The sequence below is a fragment of the Felis catus genome, chromosome C2 (genome assembly GCF_018350175.1).
Source record: "Felis catus isolate Fca126 chromosome C2, F.catus_Fca126_mat1.0, whole genome shotgun sequence".
In the NCBI taxonomy this organism is placed as follows: domain Eukaryota; kingdom Metazoa; phylum Chordata; class Mammalia; order Carnivora; family Felidae; genus Felis; species Felis catus.
The window spans coordinates 100,572,569-100,588,148 of NC_058376.1; the positions used below are offsets into that span (position 1 = coordinate 100,572,569).

General features: G+C 35.0%; 1 long non-coding RNA gene across 2 annotated transcripts; it reads left to right on the plus strand.

The window, feature by feature from the left end:
• The first annotated feature begins 434 nt into the window (after window positions 1-434).
• On the plus strand, window positions 435-15,494 carry LOC111562367. 2 transcript variants are annotated; one of them, XR_002745581.2, is made up of 3 exons: window positions 435-577; window positions 2,245-2,500; window positions 15,234-15,494. It is a non-coding gene; the product is annotated as an uncharacterized LOC111562367 (long non-coding RNA). The 2 variants fall into 2 exon arrangements; XR_006585288.1 differs by having other exon boundaries at window positions 454-577; window positions 2,284-2,500.
• The last annotated feature ends 86 nt before the right edge of the window (window positions 15,495-15,580 follow it).

Consider the following 15,580-nt stretch of genomic DNA (forward strand, 5'->3'; position numbering starts at 1 on the left):
TTCCAATAATGTATAATGCTTTTCTCCAACTGAGTATGACCACTTCTAAGGTGTAGCTTTATTAGCTGATAAACAACAAATGGTTTTATCATCAATTTCCCAGGAAAATGCTTTATTTTCACCCCAAGTAATTGGAAAAAGATAAATTTTTTCTACCTACTGAATGATCAGAAATAAGTCAAACGACAGCTATAACAACATAAGATGGAGAGGCAGAATTAGGATAGATCAGTACTTATTTAAACTAAAGAGTTTGTGGCAAATAATATTTTCTAAGCTTAGCCACACTTATAAGTATGCCCTCTAACATGCTTTTGTAATATAAAGCCTAATTCCTCTCCCCTTGAATCTGAGATAGTCTTAGTAACTCACTTCTAAGTAGATAGAATACAGCAGAAGTGACACTTTATGACTTCTGAGGATAGCTCATAAGAGACAATAGAGCTTCCACATGGTTACCTTTTCTTGTGGGGCTCACTCTTGAGTCTCAGCCACCATACTATGAAGAAGCCATTTACTACATAGAAAGACACGTGGGCTATTCAGTAACCTCGGCTGATAAATAGTTTTCAGGCATGTGAGTAAGACACTGATGATTCCAGCCCTCAGTCTCTGAGCCTCTGATGACAAGTGGAACAAAAGTGAGCTGTTCCTAGGGAATCCCGTTCAAATTGCAGGTTCTTAAGCAAAATAAATGTCAGATATTACATTTGGAACTTTTTTTTTGGTAATCTATCAATATATAATAGGAACACTGAATTTGAGGGAAAAGTTTTGAAACAAGATTAGTCATGTGTGTTATTCAAATAGTAAAGGCAATATAGTCAGGGTGGAAATCACGATTATCTTTGTTGACGTTTAGTCATGATCTTTCTGCATATTTGGGCATAACCATTATTAATTCTACAAAACCCCATATAAGTAAATAACATATACACAAGTAATTTGAGATAAAGTAGTCACACATCTTATAATTATTAGGTAACCAAGATTTTAAAATAAACTGAGTTAAATATAGCATAGTCCTAATATCTATAAGTATCTAGAATGGTGTGACAACTAAACTTTTATTCCTTTGTGTTTACTGGAGGATTGCTTTATTTTAAAAACTTATTTTGAAAGAAGTAACACACTTAATTGTTTTGTGTTCTTGAAAAAGTGGAAGATATGTTTTCTATTCTTAATCATGATTATAGTGTTTATTCTAAAGTGCATATCAGCCCTATTGTTGAAGTAATTTCAAACATTTAATGTCTCATTTATTTTACATAAATTATGTAAACCTTAAAGGTATGATGTGTATAACACATAATGTGACAACTTTTTTAGTTTTTTTAAAAAATATTTATACACAAATAAAAATAATCACCTATTTTATTAAGGAAAATAAACTTGATTGTGCCTTTTTATAATCATGACATGCATCCCTTACATAAAATTTAAAGAAATATCTAAGAATAGTATAAGAAGTGAGTCCTAAATGAATGGAGATAAACCTTTTTTTTACCCATTAATCCATAGACTATCACTTTTTTGTCACCACTTTTTGGTTCATTTCCTCCTCTTGTGATCTTAATAGGATACAGTTGAACAGCAGGGGCTTTTACTAATCTTGTTCTAGCCTACTGAAACAAGGGTGAAGAGAGAAAAGTAGTTTGGTACTCTGTACATGCATATTAAAACTTGTACAAAGTTATGTTTCTCAAGCAAGGAGCCCTGAAAGGGCACAGTCCAATTCAATCCAGAGAACCAAACTAAACCGAACCGAACAGCTTGCCTCTATACTGTATCAAAGCTCTCTATCAAAGCTTGTTGTATTTTCTTTTCCTTCTCAATCCAAGAAGACTCATTTTGTAAGACCTTCTGCTTACAAATGAAAATTTTTCATTACATTTTATTCCACTTCAAACAAAATGAACAACTTCAGAAGATTTTACTTATATAGTCTCTTAAGTTCCTTTGGCAAAAATAATTAATAACACTAACAATATCACTGGCCTCAAATTTAGATAAGACCTTCCAATGAGCACAAAATCATTTGATTTTCCTCTTGAATGTCTTCAGACATTTCAGAAATAAGTAAAAAGAATTATTTTTCTTATTTCAAAGATGGAAAAATGAAATAAAGAATTGAAATGAATTCTTGCAGGGCACATTGTGATACAGCAGTAAAATAAAAAGTTTTATTGACAGAGTTGTGTGTTAACAGCTTATTAATAATGAACTGCTAATTTTCCATCCTAGCTTCCTCCCTGTCTCTCTCTTCCCTCCCTTTTTTCACAGATCCTAAATGAATACCTACTATGTGAATACAGTGGGAATATCAAAATGATCTATCCATGATCTATGATTTCAAACTGATGACTTTGAAGATCAATCTTACAGTAAATTAAGTGTTATACTAACAGGTGTCAGTGAAGTACTATGACACATGTAGTAAAAAACTGGCTAATTTTACCAGATGCTAGAAGAAGAGAAAGAAGCAAAGAATCAGAGAAGAGTAAGTAGAAGCCATGAAAAGAAGTTGATCCTCATTATTTGCTAAGTCCATATTTGCAAATTTTCCTGCTGACTAAAATTTGTCTGTAATCCCAAAATCAATATGATGATTTTGTGGTCACTTAAGAACATGTGCAGCGTGACAAAAAATTAAGATGATTAGCACCCATGTTTCCAGCCAAGGTCAAACTAAGTAATATTCCACCTTCTTGTTGTAACTCTCATACTGAAAATGTTTCCTTTTCAAGGTCTATTTAGAGCCACAATTTCTACATTTTGTTGGTGATTTGACTTTTTAAAATGTCCCCTAAACATAATAGTGAAGCATCTTCTAATGTACCTAAGTGCAAGAAGGCTTTGATGTACTTCTAGGGAAAATATGTATATTGATAAGCTTCATCCAGGGATAATTTATAGTCCTGTGTAAGTATATTAAATAAGGTATCTTTAAACAGAAACACATATAAAACAGGGTTATGTATTGATTAGTTAATGAAAATGTTATGAGCCAAGGCTCACAGGAAACTAACCCTGCATCTCCTCTGAGAACAACTGTTCAGTATTCACTAATTCAGTGTTTGCAAAGACATCATAGAATACAACTACTATGAATAACAAGAATCCACTGTGGAATCCCAGGCAATGATTAGAGAAGAAAAGAAAGGCATTCCCAACAAAGCAAATAATCTCTACAGATCTTTTAAGTATGAAAGAGTGATTTATATTCAAGGGAATTCAAGACACCACTTGGTTATTTTCTGTGGAGCTCACTATTCTGTTAGTCTGGGAAAAATGTCTCTCTTATGTGGATCCTGTAGTTTCTCTTTTCATAGATCTTTTCAAATTGTATTATCAGTTATTTCTAGGTCTGATATGTTTAGTCTGATATGACACTCTTATCATGGGGACAATGAGTTAGACAAGGAATCAACATCCCAGGCAAAGAGAGCCAACTAACTACAGGTTCAACATGAGAGAGATAAATGATATTCCATATTCCATAGTAACTTACTGACCCAATCAACTCTTAGTCTCTTGGGAAAATTGAATGTAAGACCCTCAGAGAGGAAGTGACAAAACAGGGACAAAGTAAGAGAATTTAAGAATAAAGAAGTAAAGTCGTGATCGTGGGGAGTCAAGGGAGTAGGGAATAACCACCTGCACTAACATAGTGCAATGTTAGAGTTCTGCTTTGTTTCTTCCAAAAGTTGCTTGTCACAAACAAATATTACATTATATACTTACTTGATTTTCTTTTGCTAGAATTAAAATTTTAGACAGGAAATGCATCTATTTTATTCAGTGAAGTATTACCAGTGCCTAGAATAGAGCCTGGCACATAGTTGGCACTCAGAATATATAAATTGAATAAATGCCTTTGAATGTTAGATAATGATAAATTAATATTGAAAATTAGAAGTCATGACACACTGGAATGAATATGACAATTTGTATTTCAATATTTTCTGTGATTTCTACTTAACATTAGTTCTATGAGTGAACTATATTCATTAATTTCTTTTCTGCCTGTGTCTCAATTTAATGTAAATTTTTCTAATGATATTTAAATTGTGGGGGCGCCTGGGTGGCACAGTCGGTTGAGCGTCCGACTTCAGCCAGGTCACGATCTCGCGGTCCGTGGGTTCGTGCTCCGTGTCGGGCTCTGGGCTGATGGCCCAGAGCCTGGAGCCTGTTTCCGATTCTGTGTCTCCCTCTCTCTCTGCCCCTCCCCCGTTCATGCTCTGTCTCTCTCTGTCCCAAAAATAAATAAAAAACGTTGAAAAAAAAATTAAAAAAAAAATTGTGACAGATGTGCCCTTAAAGAATGTATTGCCTAAGGATAAAGAATATGTTCTGGACATTTTTAAATAAACATCTCAACAAATCTGAGGAAATGTTTTATTATATTTTTTTTTATTTTTAAAGTTTTTATATAAATTCTAGTTGGTTAACATACAGTGTAATGATTAGTTTCAGGAATAGAATTTAGTGATTTATCACTTACATACAACACCCAGTGCTCATCATAAGTGCCCTCCTTAATACCTGTCACCCACTTAACCCACCTCCCCTCCAGCAACCCCCAGTTTGTTCTCTATAGTTAAGAGTCTGGGGAAAAGTCTTAGTGTAATGTTTATCACAATGTATGTATTAAAACCTAAAATCTTTCTGGGGCGCCTGGGTGGCTCAGTCGGTTAAGCATCCGACTTCGGCTCAGGTCACGATCTCGCTGTCCGCGGGTTCGAGCCCCGCGTCGGCTCTGGGCTGATGGCTCAGAGCCTGGAGCCTGCTTCGGATTCTGTGGTTCCCTCTCTCTCTGCCCCTCCCCTGTTCATGCTGTGTCTCTCTCTGTCTCAAAAATAAATAAACGTTAAAAAAAAAATTAAAAAAAAAACCTAAAACCTTTCTATCAAAAAAACATTTGAAAATAGGTATTATTTTATTGTATTGTAGCTTTAAAAAAAACATTTGAAAATAGGTATTATTTTATTGTATTGTAGCTTTAAAAAATATCTCTTTTTGGGGGGCCTGGGTGGCTCAGTTGGTTGAGCATCTGACTCTTGATTTCTGCTCAGGTCATGATCTCATGGTTTGTGGGTTGGATTCTCTCTCCCTCTCTCTCTGCCCCTCCCCTGTTCATTCTCTTTCTCTCAAAAGAAATAAATACATATAAAAAAATCTCTTTTTAAATTTAGTGTTAAGTTATATACATATAAACATTATGTACATAGATATATTCAATATAGATTATATTATATATCATAATAGTGCATATTAGATAGGTAGATAGATAGACATAATTTCAGAAATAAACAAAGTCTAAATATCTAAGTCATTCTACTAGTAAAATTTAATATTTCCATTTGATTTAATGAGTTGTAGGCTAAAATTTTGAAGATTAGTGATGATTTTGTTCAATTTAACAAATACAAATATAAATAATTACACAAAATTGTAGTAATTTATAGTAGTCCTTTGCACAAAGATTATGAAATTAAGAAAAATGTATACTAACAACTTATCATATAAATCTATAATTGTGTGTGTTTCTGTGTGAGCCTTTATTGTATAAGGCCAAGAAGCTCCACCACATCATAGTAGTGATGTGGGGAACACAGGAAAAGAAAATGTGGATAAAATTAAATTTCTTTATAATCTGCAGCCCGTTGACAATACTTGAGACAGGCAGAATATGACACTCCTCTAGGAACTCTTGAATGTCTTAATGTTAATACTTTGCTAAAAGGAAAAACAACCCTAGCTTGACAACCGCTAGTGCCTCCAGAATCCTGTGAGTCTTCTTTAACATATGAAAGTCCTTTTGGAAAGTTCCTTTGTCTTGATCTCCCCCAATTCCAAAGCATATAATCAGTCATTCTTCACATCCCCAATGCAGTGCTTCCTATCCCCCTCCCCTCCACCCAGTCCTTGGGTCCTGCCCCAGTGCTATAATAAGAACACATTTTGTACTGAAAATGTCTCAAAAAATCTCTCTTGGCCAAACCTTAGCACTTCAAACCACATCAGTATTAATCAAGAAAATGAAAGGATATGCACTGAGTCTTCAGAGTTACAATTAAGGACGGGTTCTGTAGTTTATGGTCCATCTGTTATTGGTGAAGATTGGCATCAATACACACATACATCAAAAATTAAAAGCTGGGCACCTGGGTGGCCCAATCAGTTAGGCATTCAACTCTTGATTTTGGCTCAAGGGATGATCTTGCAGTTTGTGAGATGGAGCCCCACATTGGGCTCTATGCTATAAGCACAGAACCTGCTTGGGATTCTCTCTCTCCCTCCCTCTCTGCCCCTCCCCTGACTGCACTGTCTCTCTCAAAATAAACTTAAAAAAAAAAGAATTAAAGGCTATATCTTTCAAAGATATCACAATATTAACAGTACAAGAACTTCTAAAAAGAAACATAGGTGCCATTGTCTACAGTCAAGAAACCATGTCTATTATTTTGCAGCACAGATGAGTGTTTTGTACATTTTTCAGTCTCAACACAGATTTTTTTCTCTCACTTTGCAAAATTGCCATTGAGGAAATATTTTCTGGAAGGTATATATTTTCCACCAAAGTAATAAGCTCTTCTTTCCTGGTCACGGGAAGTGTGCTGGATGCTCTGGACTCTTCCCTGTAACACTGATTTCCAGTGGGAAGTAATTCTCTCTTTTTGAATCAACATTCAATTAACATTCAGATTCTTAACACAGCTTTAATGAAAATGGAAAGGAAGAAAACAATTCATTCTCCAAATAACATCATTCTATGGATATTGTAGTTCTCTTAATTTCCCCCCCCTCTGGAGTTGAGCAATCTCCATGATACGCTCATCAAATCAAACATTAATTTAATTTATTTCAGTGCACGTTATTTGCACAAATTTATTTATTTTATTTGTTTTCATTTAGGTAGTGATTGTCTAATCAAAATATTTTGTATAAGGCTGAGTGTCTCTTAAAAATCATCATGGAAATAGTCAATTATACCATTTATACCATAAAAAGTACATTATTTCTCAAAAACTTATTTAAAGCTAGTTAGCATCATACAATAAGACTCATGGAGAATTACTTTAATAATTTTGCTACTAAATGAATGCATCAAAATCAGAAGTTAAATAATACTCACTTTGCTCATTGCAGAAAAGTTACAATAATACAAATCTGTAAGCAAACTGGTGTAATTAGATAGGAAGAAAGAGCTGGTAGAAAGGAAATGAGATATCTACACACTTCCTTTCTACGAAATATCTTAAGCTGACTTCAAAAGACTGAAGAAGGGAATGAAAGCAGTGTTAAATAAATATTGGTCCTGTTGATCCCCACTTACTCCCAATTATCCCCTTATCGAATCTTACTTTATTATAGCTATTAATGAAAAACATAAGAATTGACTTTGTTAGTACAACATTGTGTTAACAATTTTTTGTCACCCTCTTCCTTTTAGAAGAAACACCATTACTGATATAGAAAATTTCCAGTTGCAACTTTGGAAACATTTTAAATTTTGACTTGTGCAATTCATTTTTTAACTTGGTTTAAAAGATATTCATAACAAAATTGTGATTTTCTATGGTCAAGAAATGTTCTATAATTGTCTTGAGAACAGATATCAAATATACTAAAAGAATAGCAAAATGTGACCAACCTTTACCTTCCTTTACCTTCTGTAAGTGCCCATAGTAAAGTAAGGACTCTAAGTGCTTATTACTCTTTCCTCCCCTCATGTCATGCCTTTTTTTTTTTTAATTTTTTTTATTTATTATTGAGGCCAAGTGGCGAATAAGCTAGAAGATCAGAAGGTCCCTGAGGAAGGAGCAGGCACTGGCACATGCAAGTCAACTTCCAGAATGCACATTATCGTTCCTCAGATCCACCACACAGATCCAAAGAGGTCTTCATGCAGTGGTGGAACTTTTAAGTCATGGAGCACTGAGAAGTATAGGGAAGACAATATAGCATCCTGAATAGGCTTGGCCTATGGAGGAGCAGAAGAATTCCATTCTCTACAGTATCAGAGTTCCTGCAGTGCCTACTTATGCACAGAGAGCAGGCTGTGGGCAAAAGTAGCTGTGCTGGCCTTATGACGCTGTGATGCATTTCTAGCTTACTGTGATCTCAAACACTTGTCCTTGTAATGATAGGAAAATTGACATGGACTATTTCCATGGAAAGGCAGAAACCAGGGATGAGTTGGGCCTGTTGATGACTTGGCATGGGCAATGGTCTCATTGTAGGTAAAGTCTGTAATATTAATAATAGTTTAACATATTTATTAGTTTGGGTTTGCAAACCAGCTGAAAAATTCCAACACCTGGTCTAATATAATATATATGTCATCACTTTGGAAGCAAAAGAAACTTGAAAAAAATCCTTTCAACTTTCTGTGGTGCCCCATTTTCATTTACTTTTTTGAAAATATTTGATTTGCAAGGGATAAAATGCATGAATTGGGTTTTAGTTTATAGCCTAGAACACAGGGTGAGGGAGTGAGACTTAGCCTGGGGTTAAAAGCAAGAAAAGCAAAGTCTAAAGAAAAATGAAAAGCAAAGCAAAGAAAGCAAACCAAAAAGCTTGTAATTTTTTTTTGTCACTAGCCCAAGGAAAGTGTGTATAGCTTGTCAATCTAAATTCAAGTGTTGTCTGTCTAACGTAGGTAGATCTCCCCATTCCTACAAGATTCAAACTCAAAAGATTGATAGTTCTCTAGCATCATTGTTGTTATTACTTTAGAAATATACTTCTTGTATGCATTTTTGCATCAGAACTTTTGGGAATAAATCCTGAATAACATTTGAAAGGTGGAGAGAAAAACAAAATTGGAAGTTCCTACAAAGAGAGAAAAGTTCTCCCATCAAGTCCTAAGATTGCATTCTCCCAATATCAGGTTCAGGGTATTGACCTTTGATACTTTACTATCAAGCTATGGATATTAGTGGATATCTAGCAAATATTATGAAGTAGATGTTAATCTGCTAGAATTATAAGGAGGTATGGACAGCTTCAGAGATATCCTTGTTCAAGGTCACCAATCTTTATTTCTACATTCTCTTATTAGTATTGTTTTCAGGAAACTCTCTGCATCATCACCAGCAAGATTTATACTGGTTTATGCCTCTATGGCCTTTACAGCTTCTTTTCTGAAAAATAATAGTTTGGCAAAAGTTTCAGAAATACAGCTTGGTCCACCTGGTTTAAAATGCCCACCAATGAACCGATTATCATTGGTGAAGTTCAGAGTAATAATCAGCCAGACATGGACAACAGACTGCGTTTTGGTCCGAAATAGCAATGAAAAAAAATTTCAAATGTAACATAGATTAATTATGCTTGTATACATTCCCTTAATAAGGGTAAGGGATTATGGTAAATTTCATCTTTACATACAGAGAGATACAGAGAAAAAAATTTTGGAAACTATGCCAAGTAAGTGTTATAAATTCTTGACCAAAAGAAGAAATGCAATATTGAGACCGTTTTTCTGTATCTAAAGAATTTCCAGTCCTTCCTGTCTTATCTCAGCTTCATCCAACATTGGAACCTGACAGAGCAGAATGACTATGACCAAGTAGTAAATGATGTGGCACACAGCAAAGGAAATGGAGTGGTTAAAGGGATTGAGGGACTATCAGGGGGAAAATAAGGGACAAAAGGGTTCTAAATAGAAATTCCCCTGCCAGTTACAAGAGGTTGTCTTTTGGTAATGCCTAAAGAGATGTGTAATATTTAAGAAAGCTGGATCTGGAAGCAAGCTTCTTGAGTTCAAGTTCCAATTTTGCCACTCATCATCTCTGCCACTTTGGATAACTTAACTTCTTTTGGCTTTGGTTTCCTTACCTGCAAATGAAGCCTCTACTTTGTTTGATCGCTGTGAGCAATAATTGTGGTAAAAGATAAAATGCTTTAAGAACAGTTTCTAGCTTTCTATTAATCAGAGAAGGTTGATTTCTTAACATTTCCAAAATTCCAATGGCTATCAGTAACTTAATAGTTAAAGTTTATTTCTCAATTTTACTTCAATTCGATGCAGATGGAGTAAGTGACTTCAAGAAAGTGGCTCTGTACCTCATAGGACTCACTGACTCAGGGTTCTTCTACTGTGTTGCCTTTCCCACCTCAGTGTCATGAAAATCCACATGCAGATGAGGAAAAAGACTGAGTACAGCACAAGACATTTTTTACAGGTTATCTGGCATTAGCCACTTTAATTCTAGTTAGATTCCATTTGCCAGAACCCAGGAAAAGGTGGCATTAACTTTAAGGGAGGCAGAAAAACCATGTCTTGCTGTGAGTGTTGAAGGAAGAAGAAAACACAATATTGATTCTCACTTACGGGCTCAGCCACACCCATTACCAGTCCTTTACAAATATTATTTTTTTTCTGTTAGAACCAAGGTCCTAAGATCATTCATTTGAATATGACCCATGACCAACTTTTACCATCTGTAGACTATACACGGCCTTAAACTTTCAAATCAAGTCTGGAAATTAAGAACAATTTTGCATGTTCTGGATTTCTTGATTTGACTGTGTAACAGTAAAGATAAATTGTTATGAATTGTATTGCCCATATCTTATACCTTCATGGGTTGAATGGAGGAAATATACTTAAGATTGTGTGGCAGCTAATAAGGAAAACAAATATTCAGACTTGAGAGAGTGCTAAGTCTGAGTATAAAAATATGGAGATCTTGAATAATGGTAGCGGTGTGTACAGGCAGAAGTAATCTCTACTAAATGAAATATAGAGTAGAGAAAAAAGAGACCCTATGAAGCCTTGATAATGAACATCTGTGTATTTATAAACCATTTAATAAAACTCTGCTACTAGTTAGTGCTAAGGATTTTTATTGAGAGCATTCACTGACTTTGACCAAGTAACCGAGAGAAAATGTCTTTCACAGATGCACATAAGGGAAGGGAAGCAAAAATAATATAAAAACAGGGAGGGGGACAAAACATAAGAGACTCTTAAATATGGAGAACAAATAGTTCCAGGGTTACTAGAGGGCTTGTGGGAGAGGGAATGGGCTAAATGGGTAAGGGGCACTAAGGAATCTACTCCTGAAATCATTGTTGCGCTATATGCTAATTTGGATGTAATTAAAAAACTTAAATTAAAATTTTTTTAATTTAAAAAATTTGCATTGAGGGGCGCCATGCTCAGTTAATTGAGCATCTGACTCTTGATTTTGGGTCAGGTCATGATCCCAGTGTCGCTGAGAAATGAGCCTGCTTAGGATTCTCTCTCTCTGTCTCTCTCTCTCCCTCTCTTCTGCTGCCCCTCTCCCGCACTCATGCTCTTTCTCTCTCTCTCTCAAAAAAAAAATGCATTGAAATTATAAAGCACGAATATAAGTAATTTTAACAATCCAAAGTGTAGAGAATATTTCAAATAGAGTTTGTTTGGACACACTCTACTGGTATTTATATGGAAAGTCTGTATTTTATATTATTAATAATAAGTATGGCCTCTATGGTATTTATCCTCTCTGCCCTGTCATCTAAACCCATATTTTTTGCAAGGAGTAGTATTGGCTGATCAAGTGCAAATTCACAGATTTTGCCACATTTTCAAGAATGTAGCCTTAATAAGGCTGGATTGGGCAAAAGTCTACTTTAAGTTATTTTCATTTGTTTCTTCTCTTTGGCTATTGTGATATGGATCTGTCTCATTATGTAAGAGTGAACCTATGTAAGACTTGGATTTAAGCTTGCGTACAAGTGAGCGATGTAGGCTGTTTTCCTTGAGTGTCAGTTAAATAAGATTAAGTTATGCTGTTTTAAAAATAATGAAAAAAATACAGAATAGTTTTGTCATTTATGTTTACTCCAGGACCCAAGCTAAAATAGGAATTGTCTCTTAAACACTGTCAATCTTGGGGCACCTGGGTGGTTCAGTCAGTTAAGCATCTGACTTCTGCTCAGGTCATGATCTCGCAGTTCCTGAGTCCGAGCCCCTCATGGGGCTCTGTGCTGATAGCTCAGAAACTGGAGCCTGCTTTGATTCTTTGTCTTCCTCTCTCTCTTCCTCTCCCCTGCTCACACTCTATCTCTCTCTCTCTCTCTCAAAGATAAACATTTTAAACAATTAAAAAACAAAACAAAACATTCTCAATCTTGAGAAAAGAAAGGAGACTCTGGCAAGCTATGTGTTGGCCTTTAACATTTCTGCATTGAAGTAATATAGGTCATCCCTGCTTACCTTTTCTTAACGAAAGCAAGTTACATGTCCAAGCTTGATATTAAAGGGTGGATATAATCTTCCTTTAAAATGGTGAAGAAGAGGCACCTAGGTAATTCAGTCAGTTGAGCATCCGACTTCAGCTTAGGTCATGATCTCATGGTTGGTGGGTTCAAGCCCCGCACTGGGCTCTGTGCTGACAGCTCAGAGCTTGGAGCCTGCTTCAGATTCTGCATCTCCCTCTCTCTGCCCCTCCCCAGCTTGCACTCTGTCTCTCAAAAATAAATAAAAAATGTTAAGCAATAAATAAATAACTAATAAAATGGTGAGGAAAATGATTTTGAACAATATAATCAGGACATCAGCAAGATGGTGAAATTGGAGGGCCCATTTTCATATGTCCCAGAGCAACAATAATTTGGCAGCCGCCCACAGATAAAGGTGGCTTGTGGGATCTTTGGGATCCAAGTGGAAGTTATGAAGCCCTGATGGAGCCCAAGACTGAGGAGGGCTGTTTTAAGAAAGCAGACCTATGCCCAAGTGGCAAGCTCACTAATGGTGGTTGGAGCTAGAGACCCAGAGGCAGCCCTATCTACCTATAGAGTTGGCTATAGTCCCATATGGCCTTGGTCTTACTACCACCACTATCTGTCATGGAACTCAGGAGATGTCACGTCTGTTAGTGCTTTGAGTAATATGTCTGCTGACCTTGGTCATCTCTTGGATCCTGAAGCAACTGTGAGCCAACATGAAGAGCCATTGCCTTAGTGTCTCTCCTTTTATTTCCTTTATTTATTTCTTTATTAATTATTATTATTATCATTAGAGAGAGAGAGAGAGAGAAAGAGCAAGGGAAAGGGGCAGAGGGAGAGAGAGACAGAATCCTAAGCAGGTTCCATGCCCAGCATGCTGGGCTCGATCCCACAACCCTGGTATCATGACCTGAGCTGAAATTAAGGGTGAGATGCACAACAGACTGAGTCACCCAGGTGTCCCCAGTCTCTTTTTAATTGAACCATTTTGTGCAATAGAAAAGTTTTATTGAGCACAAGTTTAATTGACTCAAACATCTTTTCCATGAATTAAATTGGCTTTCCTTGCTCAAATATCTCAGTTTTATCTGTTATAGGATAAAGAATCTTCCGTATTCCAACTTTGTATATTTCTGTAATTTTTAGAATCCTTTTAATTTTCTTTTATCTTATTTTCCTTTTATTCTCTCTTGCAATTATTTTCTGAGTTCATTTCTTTCTTGTAATACCTTGTCAAATGATACCCATAGCAACTTAGAAGTACTCTTTACATCTTATTTCCCAGCCTCCCCAACTATAGGTCAAAGCTCATTCAAGAATGTCACCTGCCTTCCAAGTTATCACAAGTGATACTTTTTATAAAATGTTTCACCACAAAATAATATAAATTACTACCCTTCCAGCCTCCAATCACAGTTTCTTCATCATCCCATATGAAGCCTAAAGCCAAAGATGTATATATGTTTATTATGGACCACTCTCTGTACTAATTAGCACACATATATAATAAACTTATACTTTTTTATAATACATAGTCTCCCCCAGACTACGTAAAAACAGTTTTTACATAGTCCTACATAAAACTATAATTCTATACATGGCTGGCTTGTATTTTTGTTTATTTATTTATTTGTTTTTCACAGTCATATGTCTCTCAGAGTTCATGAACACCAGGTGGTCAATGACATGGCTTAATATGATCTTAGTCCCAAACCAGAATTCCCAAGCAGATTCAGATGCCAGTGAATTCTGTCAATGACTCTTGAGGGAATATTTAAATCGGTAGATATAATAAAGAAAAACAGATGCAGTTTGAAAAACAATCACTCACTTTGATCCTGAAACCTTAAAATTAATGTTGGAAATATTTTAATTTCATTTTTAAATTGAGGTATTAATTTTGACAGAATACTTTAAAAACCTTATGTGAAATATTTTTAGTTTCAAATGCACTTAATTTGTTTCCTAGCTACTTATTAAAATGACACTATGGCCCCACATTTCCCTCTTTTGAAACTTAGTAGAAAATGTTTACCTTATCTATTTTCATCGTGTCCAGTGACAGAAGAAAAATACTAGTATTAATTAAAATTTAATTTTGTCAGGATTCCTAGAGTTAGGTATCATTATTACCATTCTAGTTGGACAGATGAATAAATCAAAGTACAGAATGTTTCAGTATCTTGTATATGGATAAGGAAGAGAATTCTTTGTCCAGAATTCTGGAGGCAAACTCTTAACTAATCTGTTGCATTGGACTATCTTTTAATATATAATATTAAATACCTATTATTTTTTATAATCATTAGAAAACTAGATAAATATTACTACAGGTGACTATCACACATAGTCAATAGATATTAAATTTTATATCAACTAAATAGTTCAACATTTAACTGTATAACTCAATTCTTGTTTAATAAATGTACATTACACAAGTGGATGAATCAGTGATTACATTCTAAGCCAGAAAATACATTGAGCATGTTTAACATTTTTTAATTTAATAGATAATAAATATCCTTATATGTTGAGAATAACTTTTTTGTCAATATGTTGCTTGTTTGCATTAAAATAAAGGAACCATTTAAAAAATGAAAAATAGAATTTGTTCTGAGTGAGAAAAATAACTGAAAAATACTATTGTTTTAAAATTAATTTAAAGGTGTTTTGGAATTTCCATAGCTAATAGCTTCAAAATAGTTATATATCCTTTTTTTTTTTTGTCTTCTGAGGATTTAATTCTTTTTTTTTTAATTTTTTTTTTCAATATTTATTTTTGGGACAGAGAGAGACAGAGCATGAACGGGGGAGGGGCAGAGAGAGAGGGAGACACAGAATTGGAAACAGGCTCCAGGCTCTGAGCCATCAGCCCAGAGCCTGACGCGGGGCTCGAACTCAAGGACCGCGAGATCATGACCTGGCTGAAGTTGGACGCTTAACTGACTGCGCCACCCAGGCGCCCCATTCTTTAACTAAATTTATTGTCTTTTTTTTTTTTTTACAAGTCTCATCTAGTTATCTGACTGATAATGGCTTTTCTTCAGATTGAGAAGTATCTGTGGGTGGCAACAGCGAATAGGAGGTTGATATGAGGACCTAAAAGACTTGAAGAGACTCTGCTTTGTTTTGAATCATTCATATGTGGTGCCACACTATTCAGAAATTAATGTTATTCCATAAATGAATAATGATTTAAATGTACTCAGTAATTGTAAATGCACAAGCATTTTTCCTGTCATATAATAATAAAAAAAATGATGTGGTTTTGGCTAGTCTTGGGTTCTTTTTTTAAAGTTATTCAAAATAGGTACCGACAAAGAAGCAAAAAACCTATTTCTAATATACAATACAT